The sequence below is a fragment of the Bufo gargarizans genome, chromosome 10 (assembly GCF_014858855.1).
Source record: "Bufo gargarizans isolate SCDJY-AF-19 chromosome 10, ASM1485885v1, whole genome shotgun sequence".
Taxonomy (NCBI): Eukaryota; Metazoa; Chordata; class Amphibia; order Anura; family Bufonidae; genus Bufo; species Bufo gargarizans.
The window spans coordinates 126,285,623-126,301,393 of NC_058089.1; positions in this window are offsets into that span (position 1 = coordinate 126,285,623).

Below are 15,771 nucleotides of genomic sequence, written 5' to 3' on the forward strand. Positions count from 1 at the left end.
GGCATTTTAGGGGCCCTAAAGCGTGAGAAGTAGTTTGGAATCTTGGGCAGATAAGTGGAAGATGAGGTTTAACACTGACAAATGTAAAGTTATGCACATGGGAAGGAATAATGCAAGTCATCTGTACTTATTAAATGGTAAAACACTCGGTAACACTGACATGGAAAAGGATCTAGGAATTTTTATAAACAGCAAACTAAGCTGCAAAAACCAGTGTCAGGCAGCTGCTGCCAAGGCCAATAAGATAATGGGTTGCATCAAAAGGGGCATAGATGCCCGTGATGAGAACATAGTCCTACCACTTTACAAATCATTAGTCAGACCACACATGGAGTACTGTGTACAGTTCTGGGCTCCAGTGAACAAAGCAGACATAGCAGAGCTGGAGAGGGTCCAGAGGAGGGCAACTAGGGGAGGGGACATCCTCTGCGTCTGGAGGAAAGAAGGTTTGTACACAAACATCGAAGAGGATTCTTTACGGTAAGAACAGTGAGACTATGGAACTCTCTGCCTGAGGAGGTGGTGATGGTGAGTACAATAAAGGAATTCAAGAGGGGCCTGGATGTATTTCTGGAGTGTAATAATATTACAGGATATAGCTACTAGAGAGAGATCGTTGCGCCAGGGAGTTATTCTGATTGCCTGATTGGAGTCGGGAAGGAATTTTTAATTCCCCTAAAGTGAGGAAAATTGGCTTCTACCTCACAGTTTTTTTTTGCCTTCCTCTGGATCAACTTGCAAGATGACAGGCCGAACTGGATGGACAAATTAAGCCTTATGTACTATGTTGCTATGAATCCAAATGCCTAAAAATGCCCTGTGAAATCCTAAAGGTACTCATTGGAATTTGGGCCCCTTTATGCACCTAGGCTGCAAAAAAAGTGTCACACATGTGGTATTGCCGTACTCAGAAGAAGTAGGGCAATGTGTTTTGGGGTGTATTTTTACATATACCCATGCTGGGTGAGAGAAATATCTCTGTAAATTGACAACTTTGTATAAAAAATATTAAAAAGTTGTCATTTACAGAGATATTTCCCACACACAGTATGGGTATATGTAAAAATACACCCCAAAACACATTGCCCTACTTCTTCTGAGTACGGCAATACCACATGTGTGACACTTTTTTGCAGCCTAGGTGGGTAAAGGGGCCGAAAGTCCAACGAGTGCCTTTAGGCTTTACAGGGTTGCTCACAATTTAGCCCCTCCCAAAATGCCAGAACAGTAAACACACCCTACAAATGACCCCATTTCAGAAAGTAGACACCCAAAGGTATTCACTGAGGGGCATAGTGAGTCAGTGGGAGATTTATTAATTTTTTTTGCCAGAAGTTAGCAGAAATGGAAACTTTATTATTTATTTTTTTCCTCAGAAAGTGTGACGCTAACTTGTGATTTTTTTTTTAATCATACATGAACTCACCATGCCCATCCGCGTATACTTTGGGGTGTCTGCTTTCTAAAATGGGGTCATTTGGGGGGTAGTTATACTATCCTGGCATTCTAGCACCTGAAGAAAATTGACAGGGGCTCAGAAAGTCAGAGCTGCTTCAAAATGCGGAAATTCACATTTTTGTACCATAGTTTGTAAACGCTATAACCTTTGCGCAAACCAATAAATATACACTTTTATGATTTTTTAAAAATCAAAGACATGTAGCACAATAAATTCTGACACAAACTTGTATAGAAATGTAATTATATTTGAACAATTTTACCAGACAAAGTTAAAAATACACTTTTTTGAGAAAATGTTGTCTATTTTGATTAATATCAGAAAAATGAAAAATCTCAGCAGCAATTAAATACCACCAAATGAAAGCTGTATTTGTGAGAAGAAAAGGAGGTAAAATTAATTTGGGTGCCAGGTTGCATGACCGAGCAATAAACTGTAAATTTGTGAAGTGCCGATTTGTAAAAAAGGGCCTGGTCAATAGGGGGGTATAAACCTGTGGTCCTTAAGTGGTTAAGTTCTCTATTTGAATCACATCCTGTAATCGTCCGCAGACCATCTGCATACGTCTCTACTGTCTCTTTTCGACTCTCTCACTCATTATTTGTCTGTCAGTTTTCCTCTTTTTCTCCCCGGACTTACTTGGTATGGTCCCCATGGTCTGTCTCAGTCCAATCCCAGGATTTGGGTCTGGCTCACAAGGCACTTTAACACCCCAAATCCTAAATGAAGTCCTTCCATGAAGGCAGACGTGAGAATTTTTTCTCCCATTTGTCCCGCAGCTTCCCACCTCATGTCAGTCCAGACAGTTCTTAGTCTTGACTCAAAGGAGACTACATTCTCTTTAGCCTCCTGCACTACATCCTTCAGTCTCCGTAAACTCACATCTTCTTTTGTCCTGGCCCATCTATCAAAAGTCCTGCCCTGACTGTTCTGTCTTCTCCTAATCCCTCCAGGCCACATTTGGGTTATTTTTTTACTCTGTTGCCCTCTAGGGTATTCCTAACCGAGCTATACTGTGCCTCCCCTAACTTCAGGGCTTCCAAGTCATTTACTGTAAGTCTGCCCATGTTGCTCTGTAAGTTGCCTGTATCTGTTGTGACATTCAGGATGTGGGCATGGGTCGCATCAGTGGGTCAGGTATTATTGAAAGTAGTCCCAATTGGTCCTTCGGACTCCATGGGACATACTGTATAAGGTGCTGTTGAAAATAATGGGGAGCTTGAGGAGGTAGTGCTGCCTGTTGACCGTCTTGGCCATCTCCACCACCAGCTACATTGGCGGCGGCAGGCGCCTGAAGGACCTGTGGTATCATCCCTGTTCTCAATACTACTGGATATAATCCAGTACGGTATGTAGGTGCACCACCTCTGCAGGTATCAGTCCAATCTAGATTCTGATTCCCGCAGGTCCTGCATATCCATCCCCCCGGTCCCTGTGCTTGGAGGATTATAAGGTGGTGGACCTCCAGATTTAACCTTTTCAGTTTCCTCTTCAGGGGGCTTGTAGTACAACTTTCCCCTTTTAACTTGTGGCTTCTTCCAACCTTCGGTTTCTATGTCTCTTGCTACCTTAATCCAGATATTAACTACATCATCACATTCATGATCCTTAATCCACCCACTGTGGGTGTGTTTGAACCTTTCCCAAACCTCTAAATCGAGGTTTCCATGCTTCATACCTGTTTTTTCCAACACTTTGTCAACTTTCTTTAACCCATCTTTACCACCTCTCTTTTCTAACAGTTGTTTAGCTGTCTCATAATCTTCGGAAATGCTGTTCTGGTTACCCATTGTCTATTCCTCAATCTCTGCTTACTAGGGGAAACCTAGATGTCTATTTTCTCCACAAAAGCTTCCCCACCCTATCCCCAGGTGTACAGTCGTGGCGAAAAGTTTTGAGAATGACACAAATATTACTTTTCACAAAGTTTGCTGCTAAACTGCTTTTAGATCTTTGTTTCAGGAGCTCTGCAATTCGACTGTGCATGCTCTCAATCAACTTCTGGGCCAATGCCTGACTGATAGCAACTCATTCTTTCATAATCACTTCTTGGCGTTTGTCAGAATTAGTGGGGTTTTGTTTATCCACCCGCCTCTTGAGGATTGACCACAAGTTCTCAATGGGATTAAGATCTGGGGAGTTTCCATGCATCGGACCCAAAATGTCAATGTTTTGGTCCCCGAGCCACTTAGTTATCACTTTTGCCTTATGGCACGGCGCTCCATCGTGCTGGAAAATGCACTGTTCTTCACCAAACTGTTGTTGGATTGTTGGAAGAAGTTGCTGCTGGAGGGTGTTTTGGTACCATTCTTTATTCATGGCTGTGTTTGGGGGCAAAATTGTGAGTGAGCCAACTCCCTTGAATGAGAAGCAACCCCACACATGAATGGTCTCAGGATGCTTTACTGTTGGCATGACACAGGACTGATGGTAGCGCTCACCTTTTCTTCTCCGAACAAGCCTTTTTCCTGATGCCCCAAACAATCGGAAAGAGACTTCATTGGAGAATATGACTTTGCCATAGTCCTCAGCAGTCCATTCACCATATTTTCTGCAGAAGATCAATCTGTCGCTGATGTTTTTTTGGGAGAGAAGTGGCTTCTTTGCTGCCCTTCTTGACACCAGGCTATCTTCCAAAAGTCTTCGCCTCACTGTGCGTGCAGATGCGCTCACACCTGCCTGTTGCCATTCCTGAGCAAGCTCTGCACTGGTGGCACTCCGATCCCGCAGCTGAATCCTTTTTAGGAGACGATCCTGGCGCTTGCTGGACTTTCTTGGACGCCCTGAAGCATTCGTAACAAGAATTGAAGCTCTTTCCTTGAAGTTCTTGATGATTCTATGAATTGTTGATTGAGGTGCAATCTTAGTAGCCACAATATCCTTGCCTGTGAAGCCATTTTTATGCAAAGCAATGATGGCTGCACGCGTTTCTTTGCAGGTCACCATGGTTAACAATGGAAGAACAATGATTTCAAGCATCACCCTCCTTTTAACAGGTCAAGTCTGCCATTTTAACCCAATCAGCCTGACATAATGATCTCCAGCCTTGTGCTCGTCAACATTCTCACCTGAGTTAACAAGACGATTACTGAAATGATCTCAGCAGGTCCTTTAATGACAGCAATGAAATGCAGTGGAAAGTTTTTTTGGGGATTAAGTTAATTATCATGGCAAAGAAGGACTATACAATTCATCTGATCACTCTTCATAACATTCTGGAGTATATGCAAATTGCTATTATAAAAACTTAAGCAGCAACTTTTCCAATTTCCAATATTTATGTAATTCTCAATACTTTTGGCCACGACTGTATATACAGTGGCTTCCCCACCCTATCTTTTCAGGTGTACCTACTGAGACTTCCCCACCCTATCTTCAGGTGTACTTCTATGCTAAAGCCAAAGCCTCTCTGGGCTTCTGACCCCTTCCCCTAGCTTCCTGCCAGATTCTAAACACACACTAAATAATGACAAATGCGTAGACAGTTACTCCTAGAACAATCCCTAGCAATTCCCAGCTAAAATCCAGTTTTGAATCAATCCACCACTCATGTGTTCATCTGCTAGCCCTTTATCAGTGTCGCAGATTCTTAAACATAAATTAGGCATGACTGTAAAATTACCTTATACCCTGCCGGACCCTCGAACAAGACAAATGCCAGACAGGGAGGTACAGACTACTTGTAAGAAAAAGCTCTTACCTCAGCGCTGATTTTTGTCTGTTTGTCCCGATGTGGCACGTTCAGGCGTCGGGGTCTGATTAGGAAGGACTTTTTCATGCCCCCATGTATCGGGCACCCAATGCCGGATGAGTAGTGGTTTCAAATGAGAAAAATGTGTGTGCACTCACAGAGAATAACTGATACACACGCGCAATGATATGTACCAAGTTTCCTATTGAAAAAAAGAAGCAGAGTTATAAAGCAAAATTCTGGATCACTTTCAACTGAAGATGTAGTTAAACATTTACATCATTAACTCATTAAAACCATAATCTGAAATGAGCAAGTCTTGGCTATACGTTTGGAGCGTCTCCCTAATCCTAAGTGTGGGTGTTAATCACGTACCAGTCTTTCTAGCAATTATAGAAATTCTTTAAGACCAGGGTGGTTATGAGTGACCTTGAGGTTATCGTAACCTTAGCGAAGAATTTCACAGTTTATAACATAAAATGGCAGTAGTAAGCAGAAGATGGAGTCTCAACCCTCACACCACTAGCAGGATCAGCCACATGACATCAAAGCACCCTATCAGGTGGGCCAAAACTCCTGGGTCCACAACCAGTGTCTGCGGGTCACACCAGTGCCTCCTCTTCCCCTGTGCTATGTGCTGCCCAATTCCCTGTCCAAGATGCAGGCTCAGATGCCTCCCGGCATGTACCTGGACCTTCGCAAGCACCATCAGCTAGCACATCCACTTCTGTGTCCCAACGCAGCGTACAGATGTCTATACCCCAGGCCTTTGAACGAAAGTGCAAATGCCTAGCCAACCACCCACAGACCATAGCACTAAATGCACACCTTTGCAAATTGCTGGCCCTGGAAATGTTTCCATTTAGGCTTGTGGACACTGTGGCTTTCCACCCATGCCCTGACCAACAAAGTTATTGGGATGGTCCACTTAACGACTGACACATAGACAAGCGCTTTTGGCCAGGGACGCTACATTTTCCTGACGCCATACTAGGTGAATGTTGTGGAGGCCAGGAGTGAGTCATACCCTGGGATGGCACAGGTGCTACTGACGCCAAGGAATGCGGGCGCTACTTCCATTAGGGTTTCCACCGCCACCTACGTTAGTGGCTGCAACACCTCCCTCTCCTCCTCCACCTCCACCTCTGAATTATCATCTTGCAGCACCAGTCAGCCATCAGTCAGTAGCTGAAAGCTCCAGCTCTCTGACGTCAACCAGTAAGGAGGAGATTCGGAGGACGCGGGGCGGTGCTGGGCTCCTTTCCGCTTGACTCATCTCCAGATACAGGACTCATATCAGGTCATTTGCATATGGATCAAAACAGTTTTTTAACACAATAAAAGCACAGAGAGCTATGGGGACTGGGTATTGCAGATGTGCTAGCGGCCATCTAGCAGCCCATGTCCCCAGCTCTATGCGCAAAATCCTGGTGACAGGTTCCCTTTAAAGGGGCGGGTGCTGTGGAGGTCTCTGTCTTTGAAAATTGTTAGCCATGAGGCATGGTTCACACTCGCCAATCTGCCTTAAAGGAAATATGTAGTCAGAAAATGACCTGCTGTTTAAATCACTTTTTTATGTTTAACATACTTTAAAAAAAATTTGATGATGTTATTTTTAATTTTCCATGTTACTTTTTAGATTTAAACTAAAACCAAAAATCCTGCAGTTTTTGCACTGGCTACTATATCTAATAATTGACAACACTTTTTGGTTTGTACAGATTACTTTACTGAAGCTAAATCATTCTAATTAGAGATGAGCGAATTTCTCTAAAATGTAATTGTGGCGAATCACATAAATAAACGGCTATTTCCTGGCTGCAGAGAGCCTTTATACTGGTGTAGAACACTGAGCTTTGCAGTAACACACATATGGAGTCTGCTGTGGAAGTGAAACAATACTGTGAGTCAGTATGACATGTAGATCAGTGTTTCCCAACCAGTGTGCCTCCAGCTGTTACAAAACTACAACTCCCAGCGTGCCCGCACAGCCAAATGCTGTCCGGGCATGCTGGGAGTTGTAGTTTTGCAACAGCTGGAGGCACACTGGTTGGGAAACACTGATGTAGATGACAGGCGTTGCTGTTAGAATCACTGCACACTTCACTTATTTGGGCAGTTACGGGGCCAAAACTGACCAAATAACTCAAGTTACAGGTCAATTTTAGTGCCATGTATAAATAACCATGCAGAGACCCAAGATCCTACTATAGCGTCAAAGAGAGCACTCCTTTTACACCAATTAACTGATTCCACATAGATTTCTACAGAACCTTTTCTATTAAACGCTTATACAAGTAGAGCACCCCGACAGAGTGGAGTGGGTGTCAGCAGTAAGTTTGTTTTGTTGTCACTGATTATTTTGCCCTTCCTCTGATCTGTAAGAACAATAACCTATGCAAAGTAGGGGTTTTTCATAGCCAGAAATGGGTTACTGTCACACAACAATGGAACAGATTAATTTTAAAAAATTTCTGTCCCTGTCACCTATGCAGAGCAGGGGTTTATTCACGTCCAAAATTGTAAAATGTCAACCCAAGAATGTAAATTTATTAACCTGTCTACTAGGCAGAGCCGGGGTCTATGACAGAAAAAAAATGTTTAATGTCACCCGAAAATGTAAAAGAAAAATTAGTGAAATTTATTAGGCTGTCAACTAGTTAGAGGAGGGGTATATTACAGCCAAAAATGGTTTAATGTCACCCGAAAATGTAAAAGAAAAATTTGTGAAATTTATTAAGCTGTCAACTAGTTAGAGGAGGGGTATATTACAGTCAAAAATTGTTTAATGTCACCCGAAAATGTAAAAGAAAAATTTGAGAAAATTATTAAGCTGTCAACTAGGTAAAGGAGGGGTATATTACAACCAAAACTTGGTGAATTTCACCCGAAAATGTAACAGACAAATGTTTTTTTTTTTTTTACCTGTCTACTAGGTATAGCAGTGGTATATCACAGCCAAAAATTGTTGAATTATACCCGAAAATGTAACAGACAAATTAGTGATTTTTTTTTTACCTGTCTACGAGGTATAGCAGTGGTATATCAGACACAACAATTGTTGAATTTCACCCAAAAATGTAACAGAGAAATTTGTGAATTTTTTTTACCTGTCTACTAGGTATAAGCAGTGGTATCTCACAGCCAAAAATTTGTGAATTTCAGCCGTAAATGTAACAGACAAATAAGTGAATTTTTTTCATCTGTCTACTAGGTGTAGCAATGGTATATCACAGCCAAAAATTTGTGAATTTCACCCAAAAATGTAACAAACAAATTAGTGATTTTTTTTTACCTGTCTACTATGTATAGCAGTGTATTGTCACACCCAAAAATTTGTGAATTTCACCCGAAAATGTAACAGACAAATTTGTGATTTTTTTTAACATGTCTACTAGATATAGCAGTGGTATATAGCACCCAGAAATTTGTGAATTTCAGGGCCAGGGATCGCGTTTGGTTAGGGGGGTACTTCCTCTTCCGCTCCAGTGTTTGGGAGATGGAGAGGTAAACGCTTTGTGGAGATGCTTGGTGACCCAGATGGTGGTGTTGCTGGCAGATCCTCTGTTTGCGGGGTGGCAGGTGGCACTGTCACTCCAGAGTTGGATGGAGTGGCCGAGACTGCAGCAGAAGAGGAAGCAAGAGGAGCCAGAGACCTTTCTTGGTTTTTGAGGTGTCTACTCCATTGCAGCTCGTGCTTTGCACTTAAATGCCTGGTCATGCAGGTTGTTCTCAGGTTGAGAACGTTTATGCCTCTCTTCAGGCTCTGATTGCACAGCGTGCAAATCACTCGTGTCTTGTCGTCAGCACATTGTCTGAAGAACTGCCACGCCAGGGAACTCCTTGGAGTTGGCTTTGGTGTGCTCGGTCCCTTGCTGCGGTGGGCAGTAGCAGGCGTACTGTCTAGGAGATGGCTGCTCCGCGTGGCCACACAGTAATCAGCACAAGTTAGAATGTGGGCAACTCTGCGGTTGTTGCGGAGACACTGCTGAAGTTGGTGGTGAGGGTAGCACCCTGCTCCCTCTTCTGATTTGCTGGTGGCTCTGTGCAACCACCGCCTCTTCCTCCGAACTACACAGGTCACTCGCATGACCTTGATTCCATGTGGGGCCGATGACCTCATCGTCCTCCACATCATCTTCCACCCAGTCTTCACCCCTGCCTTCCTTGTCGGTCTGCAAACTTTGGAAAGCCCCAGCAGTTGACACCTGTGTTTCGTCATCCGAGACGTGCTGCAATGGTCCTCCCACGTACTTATCTTGAAACATAAGTGGTTGGGTATCGGTGCACTTACTCTCTTCCACTTCTGGGGAAGTGATAGGTGGATGGCTCTGGGAAACCCTGCTAACAGAGTCATCTAAAAGCAGAAGAGACTGCTACATGACTTGGGGCTCAGACTGCTTGGCTGATTTGCAAGGGGGTGAGGTGAAAGACTGATGGACATGGGCTGCAGATGCCAACTATGATCTTTCAGCAGGAGACTGGGTGGGAGGCAATGTGAATGAACTGGAGGCACTGTCAGCAACCCAATCTACTATCGCCTGTACTTGTGCTGGCCTCACCATTCGTAGAGCTGCATTTGGCCCGACCAAATACAGCTGCAGGTTCTGTCGCCTACTCGCACCTGAGGAAGGTTTTTCACTTGTGCGTGTAGCTGGCACAGATCGACCACGTCCTCTCCCTGCAACAGGAGCTCCACGAGCAGCACCATGACCTGGGCCACGTCCCTTATTTGACGCTCTCCTCATATTTCTCAAATTTAGGATCTTGCCCAAAATGAGTGTTTTGCTAATAACAGAATAGAACCACAGTATGTAAAGGGTGTATCTCAAACGTACAGATGTAGACTAGGCCGCAATTAAAGTTTTTTGCCCAAAATGGGTGTTTGTTTAATAACAGAATATGACAGCAGTATATAACCCTTGAATTTCACACGTGCAGATGCAGCAAGGGCTGTAAAATTGTGTATTTTGCCCAAAAAGGGTGTTTTATTAATAGCAGACTATAACCACAGTATCTAAAGTGTGTCTCTCACACGTACAGATCCAGACTAGGCCGCAATCTAAGTTTTTTGCCCAAAATTGTTGTTTTTCAAATAACAGAATAGAACCACAGTATCTAAAGTGTGTATCTCACAATGAAATATGCAGCAAATGCTGCAAAATTATTATTTTTTGCCCAAAATTGGTATTTGTTTAATAACAGAATATGACAGCAGTATATAACCCTTGAATTTCCCATGTTTCGCTAATAACATAATAGAACCACAGTATGTAAAGGGTGTATCTCACACGTACAGATGTAAACTAGGCCACATTTAAAGTTTTTGGCCCAAAATGGGTGTTTGTTTAATAACAGAATATGACAGCAGTATATAACCCTTGAATTTCCTACGTGCATATACAGCAAGGACTGTAAAATTGTGTATTTTGCCCAAAAAGGGTGTTTTATTAAAAGCAGAATAGAACCACAGTATCTAAAGTGTGTATCTCACAAGAACAGATACAGACTAAGCCGCAATTTAAAGGGGTATTCTCATCTTAATGATCACTGTTAAATCTGTTAATGTTTGACAGTGATCATTTTTCTAAATACATTTTATTACCTAATTCCCACCCTTTATTTAGAAAATAAGTCCCCTCTTACCTGATGTTGTCTTTGGTCTCCCCTGGTTATTACCACCTCTCCTGTCAGATCCTGCCGTGCCGCGCTTGCGCAGAAGACTGAAGATTCTCTCCCGTCCGGGCCGCTCAATGTCCAGAACGCGCGCGCCGCCGCGCATGCGCCATGATGACTTCTTTCTGGCCAGTATAGTACAGAGCCGCGAACGCGCACGCCGGCTCTGTACTATACAGGCCAGGAATAAGTCACCATGGCGCAAGCGCGGCGGCATGCGCGTTCAGGACATGGCGCGGACGGGAGAAAATCTTCAGTCTTCTGCGCAAGCGCGGCCCGGCCGGGAGAAGAATCCAGGAAGTGAACGTCACGCTCAAGTAAGGTAAGTATAAAAAGGGAAGATGAGAATACCCCTTTAAGTTTTTTGCCCAAAATGGGTGTTTGTTTAATAACAGAATACGACAGTATATAACACTTGAATTTCACACTTGCAGATGCAGCAAGGGCTGTAAAATTGTGTATTTTTCCCAAAAAGGGTGTTTTTAAAAACCAAGAAAATTATAGCTCTATTTCTAGCTTAAATTGCACACTGACTAATCCTGCAAAGGCACCAGATGTTGGATATTGCCAAAAATTTATGTTTTTTTCAAAGCCAGAAAATTATTGAAGTTTTTAAAACTTGTTTTTAACTGTCACAGATGCAGCAAGGGCTGCAATATTACATAGTAACATAGTAACATAGTACATAAGGCCGAAAAAAGACATTTGTACATCCAGTTCGGCCTGTCATCCTGCAAGTTGATCCAGAGGAGGGCAAAAAAAAACTGTGAGGTAGAAGCCAATTTGCCTTACTTTAGGGGAATAAAAAATTCCTTCCTGACTCCAATCAGGCAATCAGAATAACTCCCTGGATCAACGATCCCTCTCTAGTAACTATATCCTGTAATATTATTACACTCAAGAAATACATCCAGGCCCCTCTTGAATTCCTTTATTGTACTCACCATCACCACCTCCTCAGGCAGAGAGTTCCATAGTCTCACTGCTCTTACCGTAAAGAATCCTCTTCTATGTTTGTGTACAAACCTTCTTTCCTCTAGACGCAGAGGATGTCCCCTCGTCACAGTCCTGAGGATAAACAGATGATGGGATAGATCTCTGTACTAACCCCTGATATATTTATAGATAGCAATTAGATCTCCCCTCAATTGTCTTTTTTCTAAAGTGAATAACCCTAATTTTGATAATCTTTCAGGGTACTGTAGTTGCCCCATTCCAGTTATTACTTTAGTTGCCCTTCTCTGGACCCTCTCCAGCTCTGCTATGTCTGCTTTGTTCACTGGAGCCCAGAACTGTACACAGTACTCCATGTGTGGTCTGACTAATGATTTGTAAAGTGGTAGGACTATGTTCTCATCAAGGGCATCTATGCCCCTTTTGATGCAACCCATTATCTTATTGGCCTTGGCAGCAGCTGCCTGACACTGTTTTTTGAAGCTTAGTTTGCTGTTTATTAAAATTCCTAGATCCTTTTCCATGTCAGTGTTACCAAGTGTTTTACCATTTAGTATGTACAGGTGACTTGCATTATTCCTTCCCATGTGCATAACTTTACATTTGTCAGTGTTAAACCTTATCTGCCACTTATCTACCCAAGCCTGCAATCTATCCAGATCCCTCTGTAGTAGTATAATGTCCTCTTCAGTGTTAATTACTTTACACAGTTTAGTGTCATCTGCGAAAATTTATATTTTACTATGCAAGCCTCCTACAAGATCATTAATAAATATATAGTGGATGGAACAGGCACTCAAACAATCGGAATACACGTGGGATTGGATTGAGCATATAAAACCTTTATTAAATAATATAATCTTTGTGCACTGAATTTGTTGTATAAAATATAAAATATAAAAGCATTAAAATTATGCACTACTGCAAACATTCAGTGAAACACCTTCAGTGATCAGCAAAAAAATCACTACTGTATTGCCCTCTAGGTTCGCTGTATGATAAGTGGCTGCATCCGTATCCTCCACAATTGGTAGGACTAATGAATCGCAGTCATCTGTGGTAGAACGACCTATTTTTAGGACCACTTGTATGGCTTTATTCCAAGTGAGAATTGGTACAAGCAGATAGCTGTGTGAATTGACACTATATGGAATGTGGGATATAGCTGGCAGAAATTTCTTTACACTATATAATGCACCAACTGTTCCTCTGATATGGTTCTCTCAAGAGTCTGAGTGTGTCATCTAGACAGAACTGACAGTCCGGTATGATTCATAAAGTCCCACCTGTGTCAATATTATCACAGAGGTATGGTGGAGCTCCACTTGTATTTCTCTCAATTATGTGTTTACTCACTGCGTCCCGTATAGACTCACTGTATGCGTCCTGTTGTAGGTTGCTGCTCTGGCGTCCCACGCTTCCACATTTCTCCGATGTATTTGTGTTACTTCCGGTTTTGCCGGGATCTCGCCTTTAGTCTCGCGAGAGTCTTGTATCGAATAATTATTTTGAAAAGTTTTTTCGTGAGTCCAAATACGGTAATTCGTATGCGTGAGTCAAGTGGAGCTTTTCCTCGTCTCTGTTGAAATTAATTTTCGATCTACCCACTTGCCACCAGTTTGGCCATATTTCAGAGCTGCAACATCACTGGAGTGCCCAAAAGCACAAGGTGTGCAATACTCAGAGACATGGCCAAGGTAAGAAAGGCTGAAAGACGACCACCACTGAACAAGACACACAAGCTGAAACGTCAAGACTAGGCCAAGAAATATCTCAAGACTGATTTTTCTAAGGTTTTATGGACTGATGAAATGAGAATGAGTCTTGATGGGCCAGATGGATGGGCCCGTGGCTGGATTGGTAAAGGGCAGAGAGCTCCAGTCCGACTCAGACGCCAGCAAGGTGAAGGTGGAGTACTGGTTTGGGCTGGTATCATCAAAGATGAGCTTGTGGGGCCTTTTCGGGTTGAGGATGGAGTCAAGCTCAACTCCCAGTCCTACTGCCAGTTTCTGGAAGACACCTTCTTCAAGCAGTGGTATAGGAAGAAGTCTGCATCCTTCAAGAAAAACATGATTTTCATGCAGGACAATACTCCATCACACGCGTCCAAGTACTCCACAGCGTGGCTGGCAAGAAAGGGTATAAAAGAAGAAAATCTAATGACATGGCCTCCTTGTTCACCTGATCTGAACCCCATTGAGAACCTGTGGTCCATCATCAAATGTGAGATTTACAAGGAGGGAAAACAGTACACCTCTCTGAACAGTGTCTGGGAGGCTGTGGTTGCTGCTGCACGCAATGTTGATGGTGAACAGATCAAAACACTGACAGAATCCATGGATGGCAGGCTTTTGAGTGTCCTTGCAAAGAAAGGTGGCTATATTGGTCACTGATTTGTTTTTGTTTTGTTTTTGAATGTCAGAAATGTATATTTGTGAATGTTGAGATGTCATATTGGTTTCACTGGTAAAAATAAATAATTGAAATGGGAATATATTTGTTTTTTGTTAAGTTGCCTAATAATTATGCGCAGTAATAGTAACCTGCACACACAGATATCCCCCTAAAATAGCTAAAACTAAAAACAAACTAAAAACTACTTCCAAAAATATTCAGCTTTGATATTAATGAGTTTTTTGGGTTCATTGAGAACATGGTTGTTGTTCAATAATAAAATTAATCCTCAAAAATACAACTTGCCTAATAATTCTGCACTCCCTGTATTTTCCTCAGTGAATACATTGGAGAAAAAAATATTTAACAGCTTTGCTTTCTCCTCGTCGCCCTTATTATTCTTTAAAGGGCCGACACCTTCAGATTTATACTTTTTAACATTTATATAATTGAAGAACATTTTAGGGTTAGTTTTACTCTCTTTGGCAATTAATCTCCCGGTCTCTAGTTTGGCCGCTTTTATTTGTTTTTTACATGTTCTATTTTTTTCCTTATAATTTTTCAGTGCTTCCGTGCTACCCTCCTGTTTTAGTGTTTTATATGCTTTCTTTTTGTCATTTATTGCTTTCTTTACAGTTCTGTTTATCCACATTGGTTTCTTTTTGTTCCTTAACCTTATATTCCCATACGGTATGTACCTCTCACAATGAGATTTTAGGATGTTTTTAAAGATATCCCATTTTGTGGCTGCATTTTCATTTGTGAGGACTTTATCCCATTTAGTTAGGCCTATGGCCTCTCTTAGTTGGCTAAATTTAGTTTTTTTGAAGTTTGGTATTTTTGTTCCTCCCTGTAGAAACGCTCTTTTGAATGATAATTGGAAGGTTATTACTTTATGGTCACTATTTCCCAGGTGTCCCCCAACCTGCACGTCTGTTGTTCTGTCAGGTCTATTGGTTAATACTAAGTCCAGTATGGCCTTTCCTCTAGTCGGGTACTGAACCAGTTGGGAGAGGTAATTGTCTCTGGTTATTGCCAAGAACCTGTTTCCTTTATGAGATATACAAGTTTCAGTTTCCCAGTCTATATCTGGGTAGTTAAAGTCCCCCATAATAACCACCTCATTATGATTTGCCGCCTTGTCTATCTCATTTAGTAGTAGATTTTCTGTGGACTCTGGTATGTTAGGTGGTTTATAGTAAACTCCTATTATTAATTTATTATTGTTTTTAGCCCCATGTATCGCTACCCACAGTGACTCCACATGTTCATGTCCCTCACTTATATCTTTACGGAGTGTGGGCTTTAGACAGGACTTTACATAAAGGCAAACCTCTCCCCCTCTCCGGTTTTGACAATCCTTTCTAAACAGACTGTAACCCTCTACTTTAACTGTCATAGCTATCATCAAGCCATGTCTCAGTTATTCCCACTATTTCATAGTCCTCCTCACACATCACTAATTCCAGTTCACCAGTTTTATTAGTCAGGCTTCTGGCATTAGTATACATACATTTGAGAGGTTTATGTATATTTTTTACCCTACACCTTTCCTTCTGAACTGTTCTAGTCCCTCCTTCCATTCCTCCCCCAGTCC